This window comes from Kogia breviceps, chromosome 4 (genome assembly GCF_026419965.1).
Source record: "Kogia breviceps isolate mKogBre1 chromosome 4, mKogBre1 haplotype 1, whole genome shotgun sequence".
NCBI classification, from domain to species: Eukaryota; Metazoa; Chordata; class Mammalia; order Artiodactyla; family Physeteridae; genus Kogia; species Kogia breviceps.
In genome coordinates, this window is record NC_081313.1 from 44,787,308 (window position 1) to 44,807,262 (window position 19,955).

A 19,955-nucleotide genomic window follows, 5' to 3' on the forward strand; every position below is an offset into this window, starting at 1 on the left:
AGTGCCTTGCATGCACCAGGGACATAATAAGCTCTCAGTATTCTGTGAATGAAAACTTGCTCAGAATTTTTAATCAATCACGAAAGATTACCAGTATAACACACTTTGCATTTATATATGACAGCTAATCAGTATCATTCATCCTATTTTGGTTATATTTCAGAATGAGATCTCCTAAATGAAACCTGGGGAGATTTCCCTAGGCTTATTGGTGAGGCCTGGTTGTCAAATTTGTCTCAACAACTACACTTATAATTGTCATGGGAAGCACAAAGCCTAGGAAGATATTGAGAAATAGATAATATGATTAGTTTTATGTTGATTCAATGGATTCTGTTTCAGAGAGTAATGTCTTTCCTATCTTGAAATCTGAAGGCTCATTCATTTGTTCATCGATGTAAGTCAATAAATATTTATTGGGTGCTTTTATATGATGAGCATTGCCGAGGCCCTGAATATCAGGTAGTGAGCCAGACATGGTCCAGAGTCTTCTGTTGTGTAACTACAAATCATCACCCAGGTTATACCCTCTACTGTCACCCACCAGCCCAGGTTATCCACTCATCTCATCATTAGCTCTGAATTTTTCAATAAAGTAGAAGTAGAAGGGCCACTGCTGATGAAAAAATAAAGATCTTTGAAATTTTCTTGATGTATGGAATATGATAAATACAGATTTAACAAGAAATTCACAGGGAACTGTAGTCAACATTCTGTGATAATTCATAAAGGAAAATAATATGAAAAAGAATATATGTATAACTGAATCACTTTGCTGTACACCAGAAACTAACAAAACATTGTAAATCAAATTTACTTCAATTAAAAAAAAAACAGGAAATTGAAGTTAGAAATAACAAAATGGCACAATTAAAGAAAAAAAAAAACACCTTAGACTTCAAATATGATAACAAAAAATATCCCATAGCATTGATTCTTAGCTGGGGGGAACTGTTTGGGATATATCACAATCATCTGAACTGCTGTTTTGTTTTGTTTTTTCCCGCTCCAAATGCAACCCCATTTGGTCACACACACATTACACTTAAAAGCAGGTGGCCCTACACAGTGAAGTATTTTGGGTGATAAGCCTTCTGCACTTATTAAACAAGGATCAGAATTTCTATTCTCATGAGTCAGGAAGCTATTGATTCTTAATAACATACCTATCTCACTTTATCATTTTTTGCAATTCTAGAATGCATGGGCATTATCCTGAGGGAAAAGAAGAGACTATGTTTCATATATGATACAATTAGTTAAACAATCATTTTTGTAAAGCTCTTTGTCATATTCATCGAGGAGGATGCTCAAGAAACAAATATTTTTCACAATTATATGAGCAGAACAATTAATTTATTTCACTTCCTTCTCTAGATATAATCAGTAAATCATTACCTCTTTTTACAATGAATTTACCTTGGTTATTGTCTTCAACTCTATCTTTGGCTTGTTGATAGAGTCATTTGTTAGCATAAATTGCTGTATGGTGGATTAAAAGTGTGCATGTTAAGAAGATAAAAAGACTCAAATAAAATTTAAAAAAAAACAACAGTGGTACTATAGCTCACTTTTTGTAGGAGCCTTTATAATTGTCCTATCTTACTGATTGGTCACTTACAAACTGTTGACCTCAGTATTAACTAAAACAGTAGGTCTTACCCTCTGCAAAATACATTTTAATATGCATAAAATATCATTTCTTTAGCGATATTTGATGTTTTGAAATATATCACCTATCAAGTTTACAAGTAATCCAAGTTATTGTCATATTGGAAGTTGTTATCAAAATACCCCTGCTGCCTCTCTCTCCCTGCCAGATATTCTGATACTGCTGTAGGGGAGTAACCAAGTCACTTTTACCTCACCACCAATCCTCTGCCTGAGCCTTGCCAAGAGTGTAAAAATTTTATTTTTAAAATTGTTGTTTTCCTTTCTGTTCCCTCCAGTTTGCCCTGGAGGGACATACTCATTATCCACTAGACCTGGTCATTTCACTCCCAGTTTTGTCTGTGCTCTCTGCTGGGAATGTCCCACCACTACTTTTCAGGTGAGATACTTGTGGATAAGAGAACACCGAGCCACTTTCCTTGTGATTCTGAAAATTCATAAAACTTCATCAATCTTTAGAACAGTAATCAATTCTGCCTGGGAGAGAGTAACACGTAATTTAGTAACTTCAACTGAAGGCTGCATTTCTGCCCTACTGTATAGGTTTTGTATATCAAAGTATATTTTTTAAGACAAACATCTTATTTTTATTTGCTCTCCGTTTTCAAGGCTTTTGAAAAATCACTTAGTGATTAGGACTCTTATGGAAAAGAGTTAAACAATATTTGAGATAAGTGTGTCCATACAGACACAGGCACAATTCATTTTCATGGAGTTAGCTGATTCATGAAGTTAGCAAACAAGCACTTTTTAAAACTTTGTGTAACATGTTCAAGAAGAAAAGATGGATATAGGAGAGTAGAGGACAGAAAATATCTCCAGAGAATTATAAAGAATAAAAGAAAAAAGGAAGGGAGGGAAGGAAAGAAGAAAAGAAGAAGCAAAGGAGTAAAGAAGAAAAAATATTTAATGAATTCTGTAGAATGGGAAAATATCTGAAATTGATAAATCAATGGATGTGTTCAATATCACATTAGAAATGGAAACAATTAGTGAACTGAAAGGTCAATAGAAAAATACATAAATAAAACAGAGAGAAAAAAATAATTGAAAAAAACAGTTAAGAATGTAATATACTTATACAACTTACTTAAAACGTTAATTATATCTATAACTGAAGTCCTAGATTGAGAGGAAAGAGAATTTTCCAAAAACTGAATTTAAGAAATACACATTATTTTCAAAGAAACAAAAATAAGACTGATAGCTGATGTCTCAAAAGAGATGACGGACACCAGAATATGTCTTCATGTGCTAAAAGAAATTAACTGCCAACAAAGAATTCCATATCAAGCAAAATTTTATTTTAAAATAAAGGTGAAAAACATCAAACTTTAGACAAAGAAAAACTGAGAGAATTCATTGCAGGGGATAAATAGGATAAAAAACAGTATGGGAATTCTTCAGGCAAAAGAAAAATGATCCCAAGATGGAACCATGGAAATGTCAGAACAAATGAAGACAGGGTAAATATGTGGGTAAATATAAATGAATATTGAATTTTAAAAGTAACTATGATGTGTTGTGGAGTTTAAAATACGTATTGAACTAAAATTAATGACAACAGTAACACAAAAGCAGGAAGAAGGTAAGTAGAATTAAATAGTTAAGTATTAGAAGTATTGAAGAAGTGGTAAAATTAATCATTTTTATTAGAACATTATAAATAAATATTCTCTATATGCAATAGAATGGAAAAATATAATACCTGTAATTGATAATTCAATGGATCTCTAGAAAAACACTAGAAAATAGCAACAGAGTTGTCCCTATAACAAGGGACACAAATTCCCAAGACATTCATCAAAACATACTAAAAGTCAAATGTTTCAAGAGTTTGGAGAATGAAGGACCTGAATTAATTTTTCTTGGTACTGCAGAGGAACAGGTAATCATATATTGTAGCTATATTTAATCTAAAGGATTATACAAATGTTTTCATCATAAATTATTTTACTGATTTCCAATTTATAACACATAACCTTTATGACCTTTAGAAATAAAGTCAGTATAATAAAATTTCACTGTGACAATATTAATTTCAACGCCCCATAGAATATGTTATATGAAATTCCTCTAGTTAACAATATTGTAATTCTAATTGGACAAGACCCTGGATTTAAATCTTTCTTTCCTTATCAAATATTTTGTGGCTATGAAAATGTCATAAACAAAGTTCACCAAATAAGAAGTTGTAATTGGTATTGGAATTACAGCCCTAAATATAATACAAAGAGTCCATGTTAGAATTGGTTCTGTCAAATGAGTTAGACTAATATTTTCCCTAAATGGGCAGGTTGCTTAACATGGAGATTCTAATTCAGTAGATCTGTCCTGGAACCCTGAATCTGTAGTTTTCCAAACCTTCTCAGGTGCTGGTGATGACAAACCAGGTTTGGAAACAATAGTACAAATCCATGTATTAATGATCCCAAAGAATCTTCACCCAGAGTCACTTTTAAACTTTTGTAGGAAGTCAGTCTTTTCTTTTTGGAGACCATTACTCTTTAATATTATTTGGGAATAACTTCTTAATATCATTGGAAAATTTTTTTAAAATTTAATGTTAAAAGATAACAACTAAATGTACCTCACAGTACTTAATTGGATTCTGGTCTAAGGAAAGCAGCTATTAAATAAATTTGGAGAAAAATGGGAGAATATGAAATCTGAAATCAAATATGAACTGGGAATAAGATGGTAGAAATAAATTATGGTTTTGTTAGGTGTGATAATGGTATTCTGGGTATGTTAGGAAATACTCATTTGAGGGATGCAAATGGACATAGTTATGACTAAAACTTTATGCTATCTATAATATGTGTTAAAATACTTCAATTAAAAATTAAGTGACAAAGGCGGAGTCAAGATGGAAGACTAGGAGGACACAGAATTCATGTCTCCACACAATTAGGGCACCTACCAGGCACCAGTGGGGGACAATGGACACCTAAGGGGACAGGAGGAACCCCCAGTGACCAGCTTATGGGATCTTGTTTCCCAGGCCGGAGGTCAGGCCTGGTCTCCTGTGGTGGGAGCTCCAAGTCCAAACTGCTGGACTAACAGAGAACCTCAGACCCCAGGGAATATTAATTGGAGTGAGGCCTCCAGGAGGTCCTCATCTCAACACCAATGCCCAGCTCTATCCAACTGCCTGCAAACTACAGTGCTGGAGGTCTCAGGCCAAACAACCAGTAAAAGAGGAATACAGCATCACCCATTAAAAAAAAAAAAAAGACAAAAAAATATGTTACAAACAAAAGAGCAAGGTAAAAACCTACAACACCAAATAAAAGAAGACAAAATAGGCAATGTACCTGAAAAAGAATTCAGAGTAATAACAGTAAAGATGATCCAAAATCTTGGAAACAGAATGGAGAAAATACAAGAAACATTTAACAAGGAGGTAGAAGAACTAAAGAGGAAACAAACAGGGATGAACATCACAATAACTGAAATTAAAAATACTCTAGAAGGAATCAATAGCAGAATAACTGAGGCAGAAGAACAGATAAGTGACCTGGAAGACAAAACGGTGGAAATAACTGCCAGGGAGCAGAATAAAGAAAAAAGAATGAAAAGAATTGAGAACAGTCTCAGAGACCTCTAGGACAACATTACATGCACCAACATTCAAATTATAGGAGTCCCAGAAGAAGAAGAGAAAAAGAAAGGGTCTGAGGAAATATTTGAAGAGATTACAGTCAAAAACTTCCCTAACATGGGATACGAAATAGTCAATCAAGTCCAGGAAGCACAGAGAGGACCGAACAGGATAAGCCCAAAGAGAAACACACTAAGACATATATTAATCAAACTATCAAAAATTAAATAAAAAGAAAAAATATTAAAAGCAGCAAGGGAAAAGCAACAAATAACATAAGAGGGACTCCCCATAAGGGTAACAGCTGATCTTTCAGCAGAAACTCTGCAAGCCAGAAGGGAGTGGCTGGACATATTTAAAGTGATGAAAAGGAAAAACCTACAACCAAGAGTACTCTAACCAGAAAGGATCTCATTCAGTTGTGATGGAGAAATAAGAACCTTTACAAATAAGCAAAAGTAAATAGAATTCAGCACCACCAAACCAGCTTTACAATAAATACTAAAGGAACTTCTCTAGGCAGGAAAGACAAGAGAAGGAAAAGACCAACAATAACAAACCCAAAACAATGAAGAAAATGGTAATAGGAACATACATATGGATAATTACCTTAAACATAAATGGATTAAATGCTCCAATCAAGAGATATAGACTGGCTGAATGGGTACAAAAACAAGACCTGTATATATGCTGTCTACAAGAGACCCACTCAGACCTAGGGACACATACAGACTGAAAGTGAGAGGATGGAAAAATGTATTCCATGCAAATGGAATTCAAAAGAAAGCTGGAGTAGCAATTCTCATATCAGACAAAATAGACTTTAAAATAAAGACTATTACAAGAGACAAAGAAGGACACTACTTGATGATCAAGGGATGAATCCCAAAAGATGACATAACAATGGTAAATATTTATGCGCTCAACACAGGAGCACCTCAATATATAAGGCAAATGTTAACAGACAAAAGGTGAAATTGAGAGTAACACAATAATAGTAGGGGACTTTAACAACCCACTTTCACCTATGGACAGATCATCCAAAATGAAAATAAATAAGAAAACACAAGCTTTAAATGACACATTAAACAAGATGGATTTAATTGGTATTTATAGGACATTCCATCCAAAAATATCAGAATACACTTTCTTCTCAAGTGCTCATGGAAGATTCTCCAGGATAGACCATATCTTGGGTCACAAATCAAGCCTTGGTAAATTTAAGAAAATTGAAATCATATCAAGTAACTTTTCCACCACAACGCTATGAAACTAGATATCAATTACAGGAAAAAAACTGTAAAAAATACAAACACATGGAGTCTAAACAATATGCTACTAAATAACTAAGAGATCACTGAAGAAATCAAAGAGAAACTCAAAAAATACCTAGAAACAAATGACAATGAAAACATGATGACTCAAAACCTGTGGGATGTGACAAAAGAAGTTCTAAGAGGGAAGTTTATAGCAATACAATCCTACCTCAAGAAAAAAGGAAAAATCTCAAATAAACAACCTAACTTTACATCTAAAACAATTAGAGAAAGAAGAACAAAAACCCCAAATTTAGCAGAAGGAAAGAAATCATAAATATCAGATCAGAAATAAATGAAAAATAAATGAAGGAAACAATAACAAAGATCAATAAAACTAAAAGCTGGTTCTTTGAGAAGATAAACTAAATTGATAAACCATTAGCCACACTCATCAAGAAAAAAAGGGAGGGTTTCCCTGGTGGTGCAGTGGTTGAGAATCCGCCTGCCGATGCAGGGGACACGGGTTCGTGCCCCAATCTGGGAAGATCCCACATGCTGCGGAGCAGCTGGGCCCGTGAGCCATGGCCACTGAGCCTGTGTGTCCGGAGCCTGTGCTCCGCAAAGGGAGAGGCCACAACAGTGAGAGGCCCACGTACCACAAAAAAAAAAAAAAAAGAAAAAAAGGGAGAAGATTCAAATCAACAGAATTAGAAATGAAAAAGGAGAAGTAACAACTGACATTGCAGAAATACAAAGGATCATGAGAGATTACTACAAGCAACTATATGCCAAAAAAATGGACAACCTGGAAGAAATGGACATATTCTTAGAAAAGCACAACCTTCTAAGACTGAACCAGGAAGAAATAGAAAACGTAAACAGACCAATAACAAGCACTGAAATTGAAACTGTGACTAAAAATCTTCCAAACAAACAAAAGTCCAGGACCAGATGGCTTCAAACATTTAGAGAAGAGCTAACACCTATCCTTCTCAAACTCTTCTAAAATATAGCAGTGGGAGCAACACTGTCAAACTCATTCCATGAGGCCACCATCACCCTGATACCAAAACCAGACAAAGATGTCACAAGCAAAGAAAACTACAGGCCAATATCACTGATGAACATAGATGCAAAAATCCTCAACAAAATACTAGCACACAGAATCCAACACACATTAAAGGATCATACACCACGATGAGGTGGGGTTTATCCCAGGAATGCAAGGATTATTCAATATATGCAAACCAATGTGATACACCAAATTAACAAACGGAAGGATAAATACTATATGATCATCTCAACAGATGCAGAAAAAGCTTTTGACAAAATTCAACACTGATTTATGATAAAAGCTCTCCAGAAAGTAGGCATAGAGGGAACCTACCTCAACATAATAAAGGCCATATATGACAAACCCACAGCCAACATTGTTCTCAGTGGTGAAAAACTGAAACCATTTCCACTAAGATCAGGAACAGGACAAGGTTGCCCACTCTCACCACTGTTAATTCAACATAGTTTTGGAAGTTTTAGCCACAGCAATTGAAGAAGGAAAAGAAATAAAAGGAATCCAAATCAGAAAAGAAGTAAAACTGTCACTGTTTGCAGGTGACATGATACTATACATAGAGAATCTCAAAGATGCTACCAGAAAACTAGTAGATCTAATTGCTGAATTTGGTAAAGTAGCAGGATACAAAATTAATGCACAGAAATCTCTTGCATTCCTATACACTAAAGATGAAAAATCTGAAAGAGAAATTAAGGAAACACTCCCATTTACCATTGCAACAAAAAGAATAAAATACCTAGGAATAAACCTACCTAGGCAGAAAAAGGACCTTTATGCAGAAAACTCTAAGACACTGATGAAAGAAATTAAGGATGATAGAAACAGATGAAGAGATATACCATGTTCTTTGATTGGAAGAATCAACATTGTGAAAATGACTATACTACCCAAAACAATCTACAGATTCAATTCAATCCCTATCAAACTACCAAAGGCATTTTTCACAGAACTAGAACACAAAATTTCAGAATTTGTAAGGAAACACAGAAGACCCCAAATAGCCAAAGCAATGCTGAGAAAGAAAAACGGAGCTGGAGGAATCAGGCTCCCAGACTTCAGACTATACTACAAAGCTACAGTAATCAATACAGCATGGAACTGGCACAAAAACAGAAATACAGATCAATGGAACAGGATAGAAAGCCCAGAGATAAACCCACGCACATATGGTCACCTTAACTTTGATAAAGGAGGCAAGAATATATAATGGAGAAAAGACAGCCTCTTCAATAAATGGTGCTGGGAAAGCTGGACAGCTACATGTAAAAGAATGAAATTAGAACACTCCCTAACACCATACACAAAAATAAACTCAAAATGGATTAAAGGCCTAGATGTAAGGCCAGACACTATCAAACTCTTAGAGGAAGACATAGGAAGACCACTCTATGACATAAATCACAGCAAGATCCTTTTTGACCCACCTCCTAGAGAAATGGAAATAAAAACAAAAATAAACAAATGGGACCTAATGAAACTTAAAAACTTTTGCATAGCAAAGGATACCATAAACAAGATTAAAAGACAACTCTCAGAATGGGATAAAATATTTGCAAATGAAGGAACTGGCAAAGGAATAATCTCCAAAAATGTAAGCAGCTCATGCTGCTCAATATCAAAAAAACAAACAACCCAATACAAAAACAGGCAGAAGACCTAAATAGACATTTAGGTCTATAGACATAAAATGAAATGATATTGAGTTATTTGTAGTGAGGTGGATGGACCTAGAGTCTATCATACAGAGTGAAATAAGTCAGAAAGAGAAAAACAAATACCATATGCTAACACATGTATATGGAATATAAAAAAATAAATGGTTCTGATGAACCTAGGGGCAGGACAGGAATAAAGATGCAGATGTAGAGAATGGACTTGAGGACATGGGGAGGGGGAAGGGTAAGCTCAGACCAAGTGAGAGAGTAGCATTGACATATATACACTACCAAATGTATAATAGATAGCTAGTGGGAAGCAGCCACATAGCACAGGGAGATCAGCTCGGTGCTTTGTGTCCACCTAGAGGGGAGGGATAGGGAAGGTGCGAGGGAGACGCAAGAGGGAGGAGATATGGGGATGTATGTATATGTATAACTGATACACTTTGTTATAAAGCAGACACTAACACACCATTTTCAAGCAATTATACTTTGATAAAGATGTTAAAAAAAAAACCTGTTAGGGTATGAGAGGGAGGGGGAAAAAAGGCCTCCTTTCATTTTCATCCATATTTACCAGATTGGCTGAATTCCTGATTCTTTGACCCATCATTGTTATTAATATGATTAGTAAACTATCTATTTATTGATTAAAAAACAATTAAGTGACATACAGCAAAATCTTTATGACAGTTTCATATTCCTTATAGGTATATAAATATTGTAATGTTCTTTTGCTTTTAAGTTTTAACAATTATTTTTAATTTTTTCATAGTTTTCGTAAAAGTATTAGTAATAATTTTTCTAAGTGAAGAAAAACTCTTCTCTCTGTCGCCCTTTCTCTCTCCTCTCTCTTTCTCAGAATGTACAGGTATTTGTTGAAGTCTTCTTGTTGAATATACTAAGTCCTTGGAGCTACTCAGTCCTGATCTAAGCTACTCTGATTTTTCTAGGGCATGTACAGGCTTTATTTGTTGTGTTTCAGGCAGTACAAGTACATTTTAGGTAATAAATGACTTTGTTAAGTGAGTACATTGGGTCAGTTTGAGATTTTATGTGACATGAGCATCTATGAAATAAAAGCTGTTCTGAGAGTCTTTCATCTTGTGCTTGCTGACAAGAATATAGTCCTGACAGTGAACTAGATTGACACTGAGCTGAAGAAAGACTGAAGTCACATACACTCTGACCTCCCTCAAGGAACTATCTTGAGGCATGTGATGAGCGTTATCTACCCAGAAGCTAAGTTTTACAAATTGTATTCTCACTTAAACCTCTCCTTCCTCATTCATCTTCAATCACACACAACAATGTGTGTCCTTGAAACCATGTGCCTCAGTCTCCTCCCATTAAAACGCTTTATTAGTGGGAGATTCTTTCTATGAACAACCACGATGTCAAAGATGGCCATTATATCTCACTAGAATTGGACAAAGCACAAATTGCAGTGGAGTTAAAATGCATTGATGGAACCTGTAAGTTAAAGCTTTCCTAGTATGAAATAAACAAAAATAAATAGTGTTTACTTTATGATTGTTTCCTCAGTGCTTTTTCAAGGTGGCACAAGGGTTGATTTTGTTAGTAGCTACTCACAAGCGACTGTTATGGGACAGTTTCCTGAAGCCTAATGCAGAGGCTGTCCAACACTTGCTTCATGGTCCTTGTAGAAAGACAGAACAAGGAATGTGCAGCTCAACATACCTAGAGAGGTATCTCAATGCAATAGAATGCATGGCCCAGAAACTTAATTATAGAAATTATTCCTCTACTTCTGCCAAGTAAAATGGATTCTCCAGGCTCCAGGCCCCCATCCTACTCTCACTTAGTCTGTTTTCCTGAGTCATCTCATTCTCATCAATAATTTCAACCAACACCAGGCAGTGATACTTTTAAAAATAACCTAAAACTTCCTATCTTCCTACAGGATATCTTCCTAGATATTACACAGGGAGCTCAAACTTAAAATAACTAAAAAGCAATTTATGGCTTTTTTCCTCCCTCCAAGCTATCCTTCTCCTCCACTTATCTTTCTTTCATTTAGAGATACTACCAGTCCCCAAACAAATAACAGAATTATTCAAGTGTTTTATCTCCTTCATGCTCTCACATCCAAAATGTCAGGAAGAGCTATCAGTTCTACCTCAATGTATCTCTACAAATTATGTGTTGTTCTCTAGCCTCACTACCATGGTTATAATTCAGCCCTCATTATTTCCTGAATTGTTACAGTAACTTTGAACTAGTAATCTTATTTTCAGCCTATTCAAATCCATCAGTATTAGTTAGGGTTCTCCAGACAAATAGAACTAACAGGAGAGAGAGAGAGAGGGAAGTATTTATTTTAAGACATTAGCTCACATGATTATAGGGGCTTGCAAGTCCACAATTAGCATGGCAGGGTGGTGGGCTGGAGTGCTGTTACAGCTCCGAGTCCAGAGGCAGTCTGGAGGCTAAATTCCTTCCTCTTCTCCGGACCTCAGTCTTTTCTCTTAGGACCTTCAACTGTTTGGGTGAGGCCTATCAACACTGTGAAGAATAATCTGCTTTACTCAAAGTCAACTGAGTTAAAGTTAATCACATCTAAAAAGTACAAAAATTAATGCATCACATCAATAGGCTAAAGTAGAAAAATCATTCATTATAATAATAAAAGCATGAAAAGCATTGATACCAATTCATGGTAAAAATACTCAGCAAACTAGGAATAGAGAGGAATTACCTAAATTAATAACAACTAAAAACCTGCAGTTAATATTAAACTTAATGGTGAGAAAGCATTACGGCAAAAATTTTAAGCACTACCATTGATGAAGTTGATACTTAAATTATCATATGGGGGAACATGGGGGAAGTGTGGCAGTGGAAGAGGTCCAGTCCAAAGGAATATTGCTTTCACTGACTTTGTTTAGATTTGCTAGTGAGCTCTGAGAGTAAAAAAGACAGAATTTTTTTGGTTTTATCATTGTTTTTAAATGCTCTTCAGGCAACTTATATTTGTATTGCTCTCAATCATATTATATTATGCCCTCCATCTTCTCCTACTCCTTGGTAAGCCTTGAGACAGCCCGTCCAAGTCATCCACTTGGCCTCATCAATTAGATCTCAGAAATGCAGGTAACAAAGATTATAACTTAACTCTGATCTCTGAGCAAGTGCAGATTCAGAGAACTGTGAGTACCAGGTAGAAGCAATATGGTCCCTGCAGGAGGAAATGGTCACTCCAAAAATAGAAGGGCATGGATAGAAGGAGGAAGACAAATCTGAATGAGGAATGAAGAAAGGACTCCGGAGCAAATCACAATAGCCCTTCGCCTCAAATAGAATTAAAAGTCAATTCAGAAATCATACATAATAGCTATCAGTTATTTTATAGGTGTTTATGATTGGGTCAGCTGTGTATTTTTCTCATTCTATTGTGTGGGCTCAGACATGCCCAATTCTTTTATTGCATTTATAACATCTCATGTTAACTTTTAATATCAAGTAATTTTATTGTTAATATTATAGGTGAATATTCATTTAACAGGTATTTGTTGATTGCTTCCTACCTCCAGCGATGTCTAAGCTGATTATTAGAGGTAGGAAATATTTTGATGCCCAGAGAAGCATAGGTAAGTAGGAGCACCCTTTGGTGGAAAAATCCCCACAAAGTGCTTAAGAAAATTTTCATGTTTCCAGGTTGGGTTTATGCACTCTGTTTCTGTGGACATATTTCACAAACTCTGCTGACAAATCACATACAGATGTACATATGCGGAGAGTGTTTACAACTTTTTTTAGATTCTCCCATGTTTCCATGGTTTGCAAATGTTAAGAACCACATTCTTAGGATGCTGACTTTATAAAGCATCTTCTCGTCTGTCTATGCTACCAATTATTTACGCCCGAAAGCTCATATACTTTTCAAGAAGTAGTGGTGGGTAGAATGCGGATGAGGTAGAGATTGGGATTATTAGATTCAGGTAATGACAGTAGCAAGAAGGTTGTGATATGAAATGACAGCACAGGAGCAAGCAGGAGAAATTTTAAAAGCACATTTAATAACTTAAAAACACTCCAGTCTGGGACATTTCAGGGAAGGTGACCCTACACACTGCAATATCCTCTCAAGGCATCACTGTCTGCTGTTGCCAGGGTGATATATGTTGGTAACAGTGATAGAATTTCATCCAGAAGATGTGAGATTCTGCTTTGTGTCCTCTTTTGTATTGTACTTTTTGTTAAGTTTTCACCCTATATATATATATATATATATATACAATCATTTTGATGTTTAAATTGGTAAGCTCCAATATTTAGACTGTTTCTATACTTTAAACAACACACTTTATCCTTAATCTAACCCTTGGGGCAAGAGAGATGCCTGAACTCAGAAGTTCGGGGAGGCTAAGAGTTCAGTGTGACTAATGTTATAGATACATTTTAGGATTTTCTGAACATTTTTTTCTTTTGGTCTCAATGACATCAATATATTGAGCAGCTCATGTTCAGTGTTCTTCTTTGAAAATCATTGACCTCATCTCATCATCATTAAAAGCATTTGCAATTTGTTTGTTTGATATGGTTCCCTCTCTTACATGCTTTTCTGCCCTTTGCCCAATTGAGTTATTCCAATGTGATTATAGCCACGGATCCTTTCCAGCCTGGCATAATTAGGTTCTTTATCATCAGGGTCAAGTTGTGTTTTGTTATGGCAGGACATGGGAAGTAAGTGACTGTAGGCTGGACACAAGTCAGGGTGGAATCAAAGTTAGTTCAGTTCTCCTGTTCCTTAAATATGAGTGTTTACAGTCTTCATTAAGTGTCATCAGAAGATACCTTAATATGCACCAACAATAAACAGAAGCTGTGGATTCTATTCCTGAAGTTGACTGACTTTGGACAAGCCGCAGTCCCTGCGTTGTGGCTGCATTCTTTTTAAGGTAGAATTATATAATTGTAGTTGTCCTCTTGTCACTGGGAATGCAGTAAAGATAAGTGAGGTGATCTATGCAGAAAGTGCTGAAGTCCTTGAAAGAGGCTGTTTCAAATGGAGGTGACTTGGTGTTGGTGTTGATGCTGCCATCCTCTCCTGTGCTTTCCTCCATTAGCTGTCATGGTTCTCTTCTGATGGATTGATGTAGCATTGATGCTAAGATCGTCAGTGAGGTATAGACAAGAAAGCAAGAAGCAACAGGATTAGAGAGACCAGTTCTGTGTGTAGAAATCAGAAATGGGGGGTCTCTTTCTAAGAGAAGACGTTAAATATTTATGAGCAGTTCTTAGAAGGCAATATTAAAGCCATATTTAACATTCTCTTCCCCTTACTTACCCACACTAGGCATCTTCCTTCCTTTCACCTTTCACATCAAGCGACAGCAGTGAGGAGCTGTGGGTAAGTTCAGAGGCAGGGAGGGCTCAATCATTTAAGGCTACACCCACATTTTGAGTGGGCACCACGTTAGCCAGCACTAGCCCACCCTTGGGTGGAGTCAGCATCTTTCCATACTACCATGAGATGCCAAGTGGCATATAAGTTCTCCCAACCAGAAGCAACCCCACTGAGCCCCAAATTATATTTTACTGTCACTCTTAGACAGCCGTAAAGCTGTATGTCCAGGAAGTCCATGAATATCTAAACTCTCTAAATTAAATGACATGGGTGGATACCTGACTTGGTTTCTAGTGCACAGATGATGAGCGTGAACCCCTTCCCTTGCAGTCTTCCATTAGAAGTCATTATTGTGTCTGATGGCCTGATGTGTTGGGATGTGGGGATAGGAACACAGGGGTGGAATGAGAAGCCAGAAGAGTCAGGCAATACAGACGGTAATGAAGCGGACCCCCAGAGGAGTTGCTAAATGGGGGCCCTAGGCCTTCAGGGGAGCTGCATGAGAACCTCAGAGAGGCTAGAGCTTAGGGACCTGAGAACTCTCACGTGGGCAGTCCTCCTCAGATGGTGCCATAGTGTTGTATTTCTAGAGAAAGATCAGTGTTTTCCAGTAATCCAGTCTTTCAGTGCCTTTGAGGTCATGGGAGACTAAAAAGAGAATTGACTAGTTAAAATGCCAAGGTTATTAAGCAATGAATTGATTGGGGTGTACTTGTACCTTTGAGACCTTGAAGAACAAAAATATCTCAAATATATTTGTATCTTTAGGGAGAGCAGAAGTGGAGACTTCTTTTTTTTTTTTTTTTTTTTTTGTGTGTGTGTGGTATGCGGGCCTCTCACTGTTGTGACCTTTCCCATTGCGGAGCGCAGGCTCCGGATGCACAGGCTCAGCGGCCATGGCTCACGGGCCCAGCTGCTCCGCGGCATGTGGGATCTTCCTGGACCGGGGCACGAACCCGTATCCCCTGCATCGGCAGGCGGATTCTCAACCACTGCGCCACCAAGGAAGCCCGAGACTTCATCTTAAAGTTATAGGAACAGATTCTTATTCCACAACAAAATTTGCAGTTTCTGATAAATCTCTGCTAAAGGTAGCACTTAGCATTTCTATTTAAATGTTGGAAATACAGCAGTGACTTGGCACTGCTTACTCTGAAATTCACGTATCTTCCACTGCAATTGCACATAGCAGAATACACCTGCAGGTGACCTCTGGAATGGACATTCAGCCATCACAGATGAGCACCTACTTTGAGTTTAATGCCTGTCTCCTCTATTCCATATGGCATCATGTTATTTCCCACATCAACCCTATGAAGTATGGGTAATTACCATCCATGCATAGATGAGGAAATTGAAGCTCAAAGAATTTAAATGACATACTTAGCATCCCACATGAAAATGTGGCAGACACAGTCTATGAACCAAGATTTCCTATTCCAAAGTTCTTTTTTCTACACAGGAGTTATTTCCATGACTGTCCTTTAAAAAATTCAGTATATTGTCATGCTCAGTAAAGAAAGACAGAAAAATGAAAAGCAGTATTAAAAATTCATGATTGTGCCTCCCTGGTGGCGCAGTGGTTGAGAATCCGCCTGCCGATGCAGGGGACACGGGTTCGTGCCCTGGTCCGGGAAGATCCCACATGCCGCGGAGCGGCTGGGCCCGTGAGCCATGGCCGCTGAGCCTGTGCTCTGCAGCGGCCACAACAGTGAGAGGCCCACGTACCGCAAAAAAAAAAAAAAAAAAAAAAAAAAAAAGGAACGAAGAGAAAAAAGAGAGAAAAGGATTAACCTAGTATTGGGACACCTCCCCCATATTATCTGCTTAACAGCTCATTAAGCAGATGCAATTGACAATGTGAGTGATTTTCAGGTTTAGTTGTTCTTGGAAACAACCTAACTTGCTTCACACTGGTCTCTTACTCTTCTCCATTGTGTTGGCTGTGTTTCCACTTATCCTTCCAAAGTCACTCTTAGCTCACATGGACTGCATAGCAGAATAGAAGGGGAAGAAAACAGTGCTGCCCATGTGAGACGCTTTATGTTTTTTTGTCATTAAGGGGAGGTCACTGGAATTAAGTATAAGAAAATGCCCCAAAAGGTAGAATGGTGATCCAGTACTACGCCTCATTATTTTATAGTCATTTTTTTAATAGAACTGGAAAGAAAACGTAAAGTTTCTCTTTTTGGGGTGAGGAAATAAACACTCAAATACAACCAGAACCATTCAGGGGAGGAAATTATGGGAAAGATTATAGCTTAGCTAAATTGTCACAATAAACCAACTGTAATACTATTAAATTAAATATTTGATCATCAGCAGTAAAAATATATATCTTTCCCTCTATTTTCAAGACAATGGTTAAAATGAATAGTAATGACTTCTCCAGTAAAATCATTTTTGCCACTTTTGTCTTTCAGTCCATCTCCATAGACTATCAACAGATTTAAATTGTAGAAGTCATAAACTCCACCCAACCATTTTTTCACTGGGAAAGCTGGGTCCAGATAGTTTGTGCGAGTTACCCAAGTTATTAATGTATTATCACTAAGCTGAAAATCCTGGTCTCTTTTTTCCTTAGACTTCTCCTCTCCTCTTTGCCAAACTACTTTGTCACTTCTGTCAAATTTGGCTTCAGTTCTGTTTAAGGAAGTGTTCCCTAATTGATACTGATGCTTAAACATTGTCTTGTCCTATACTGCTTTAAACATTTAGGTATTATGAGTATATTATAAATTCTAGAAGGATTTTAAACAAGCCCACTTCATTAAGTAGCTCTGCTTTCTAAAAGCCTGAATGTTGGGACTTTCCTGGCAGTCCAATGGTTAAGACTTCACCTTCCAAAGCAGGAGATGTGGGTTTGATCCCTGGTGGAGGGCTAAGATCTCACATGCCTCTCAGCCAAAAAAGCAAAACATAAAACAGAAGTAATATTGTAACAAATTCAATAAAGACTTAAAAAAAAAGCATGAATGTTGTTCCTTGCAAACATCAAATCTTTTTTACTACAAACACTTTGCAATAACTCAATTTTACTTGGCAAAAGGACATGCTAACAGGATTTTATACAGTAAGCGGAAAATGGAAATTTGCTATTGAAAAAATTTTCCAGGTACAGGGTATAAATGTGTAGGCATATTTTCCCTATGATGTAGGGTGACTGATAACCCTGTGGATATTAAGATTTTTGTTACATTTTACTGCCCTATCAGTTGATCACATGTTAGGCTTATGTCTGCAGGTATTTCTGTTTGAATAAATAAGAATTTGCAGCTTACCTGAAACATTATTTCATGGGAAATTAAGGGAATTCAAAGCCTTAATCTTATGGACAAATAATGCAGTACATAATAGTCTCTATGTGTGGTATAAGGGTCAGTCAAAATATCTGACAATTTAATAAGAACAAACAGTTATTCTGTTTATTTATTACAGTGGGGAATGGCAAGATGGGTTAATAAAGTCAGACCATCTTTTACTATAGGTATAGTAGATATGAATATGAATTGAGCTGAGGATGCTATAAGGTGTTTAGTGGTGTCACACAGGAAGTGTCATGATGCTACACGAGGCATTCGGTCAAGGAACAGAATCTAAAGGCAACTAGTGAAAAAGAGCACAGCAGGCAAAGAAAACACAGTACTTATGCTACTGTAAAGTTCAAGTTCAAGAAAAGACTAAAATGCCATTCTCAAGATAAGCAACTAGGGAAAGATGCCATATTTTACAGAACACATTGAACACAGTCTCCATGAAAACTATTTATAAAAAGTATTTTCAGTATGTGCTGAACCCAAGACTAAAAGCTATCTGGAAATAGTATTAGAGGCCTTGACATGAGCCAGATGCCTTCCATCATAGAACCACATCATACAAGAAACCTCCATGGCTCACCCAGAAGAAAGTCAACAGAATTGGACAGGACACCACGTTCAACTAGGGAGAATTACCAGATCCTTAATCAAGTTTATCTTGTGATCTCCAATAGTTAAATATATAAATGTATAAGTTACTGCACTGAAAATTATCCCATACCATCCACAGCTTAGCATCAACAAAACAGGAATTTAAATATATGATAGTTTCTGTTCTCCTACCTGCTCTGTGCAGGGGGTTTTAGAATGATGGTGTCCATGCTCTGTCTAGAATAAGCAGTGGAATCTTGATGTTTTTCTTAAACAACCTCTCCAAACATAAATCCTAAAATTTTACCCCAAAAGGAGAGGCAATATGCTCTAGACTGAACATTTGTGTCCCTCTCAAGTTAATATGCTAAATCCTAATGCCCAATGTGATGATATTAGAGGTGGAGCATTTGGGAGGAGATTAAGTCATGAAGATGCAGCAGCCCTCATGAGTGGGATTAGTGCCCTTTTAAAAGAGACCCCAGAGAGCTTCCTGGCCCCTTCTGTCATGTGAGGACACAGCAAGAGGACAGCTTTCTATGAACCAGGAAGTTGGCTCTCACCAGACACCAAATCTGCTGGGAATACTGGCTCCTTGATCTTGGACTTCCCAACCTCCAGAACTATGAGAAATAAATTTGTTATTCATAAGCCACCTAGTCTATGGTATTCTGTTGTAGCAGCCCAAGTGGATTAGGACACTTTATCTGGGGTTTTTGAGTCCCTGGAGACCCACCAAAATATATATGAGTTTCTTAGGGCTCTCTGAACAGAGTACCACAAATTGGGTGGCTTATAACAACAGAAATTTATTCTCTCGCATTTCTGAAGGATACACAACCAAAATCAAGTGTTGGCAGGGCCATGCTCTCTCTGAAAGTCTTAGGGAAAGATACTTCTTTGTCTCTTCTAGCTTCTGGTACAGTCTTAGACACTTTACCTTCTAGTAACCTTCACTTGGACTGGCTTACTCTTCGAGGCTGTTTCCTTTCACTTCTGCAGTGAGGCCACTGCATTTGCTTTATCCAAAACTTTGGCTTTATCTCTGCCTTGGGTTTTATCTTGAGACTGGTAGCTTTTAAGAATAAAACTATAAGGCATCAAGGCAGACCCATCAGGGCTGGAATAATTTCCTTCTAGCAGTAATTTACTCACGGTTAACAGGGTTATTTGCCCAATTTAATCATTTCTGTTGGCTGACCAATAGGATTTCTATCTCCCCATCCCCCCAGCCCTTGTCCCTCTTTTCTCTGCTTCCTGACATGCATTGTAATCCTAGAAGCAGCATGAGACAAAAATCTTTCATTGTGAGTCTTGATTTCCAGAAAGACTAACAGTTTGCCATTTGATTCTCATGGTTGGTGAAAAGGTGATCCTTCAGAAGTAACATCCATCAGTTCCTCTCAGCT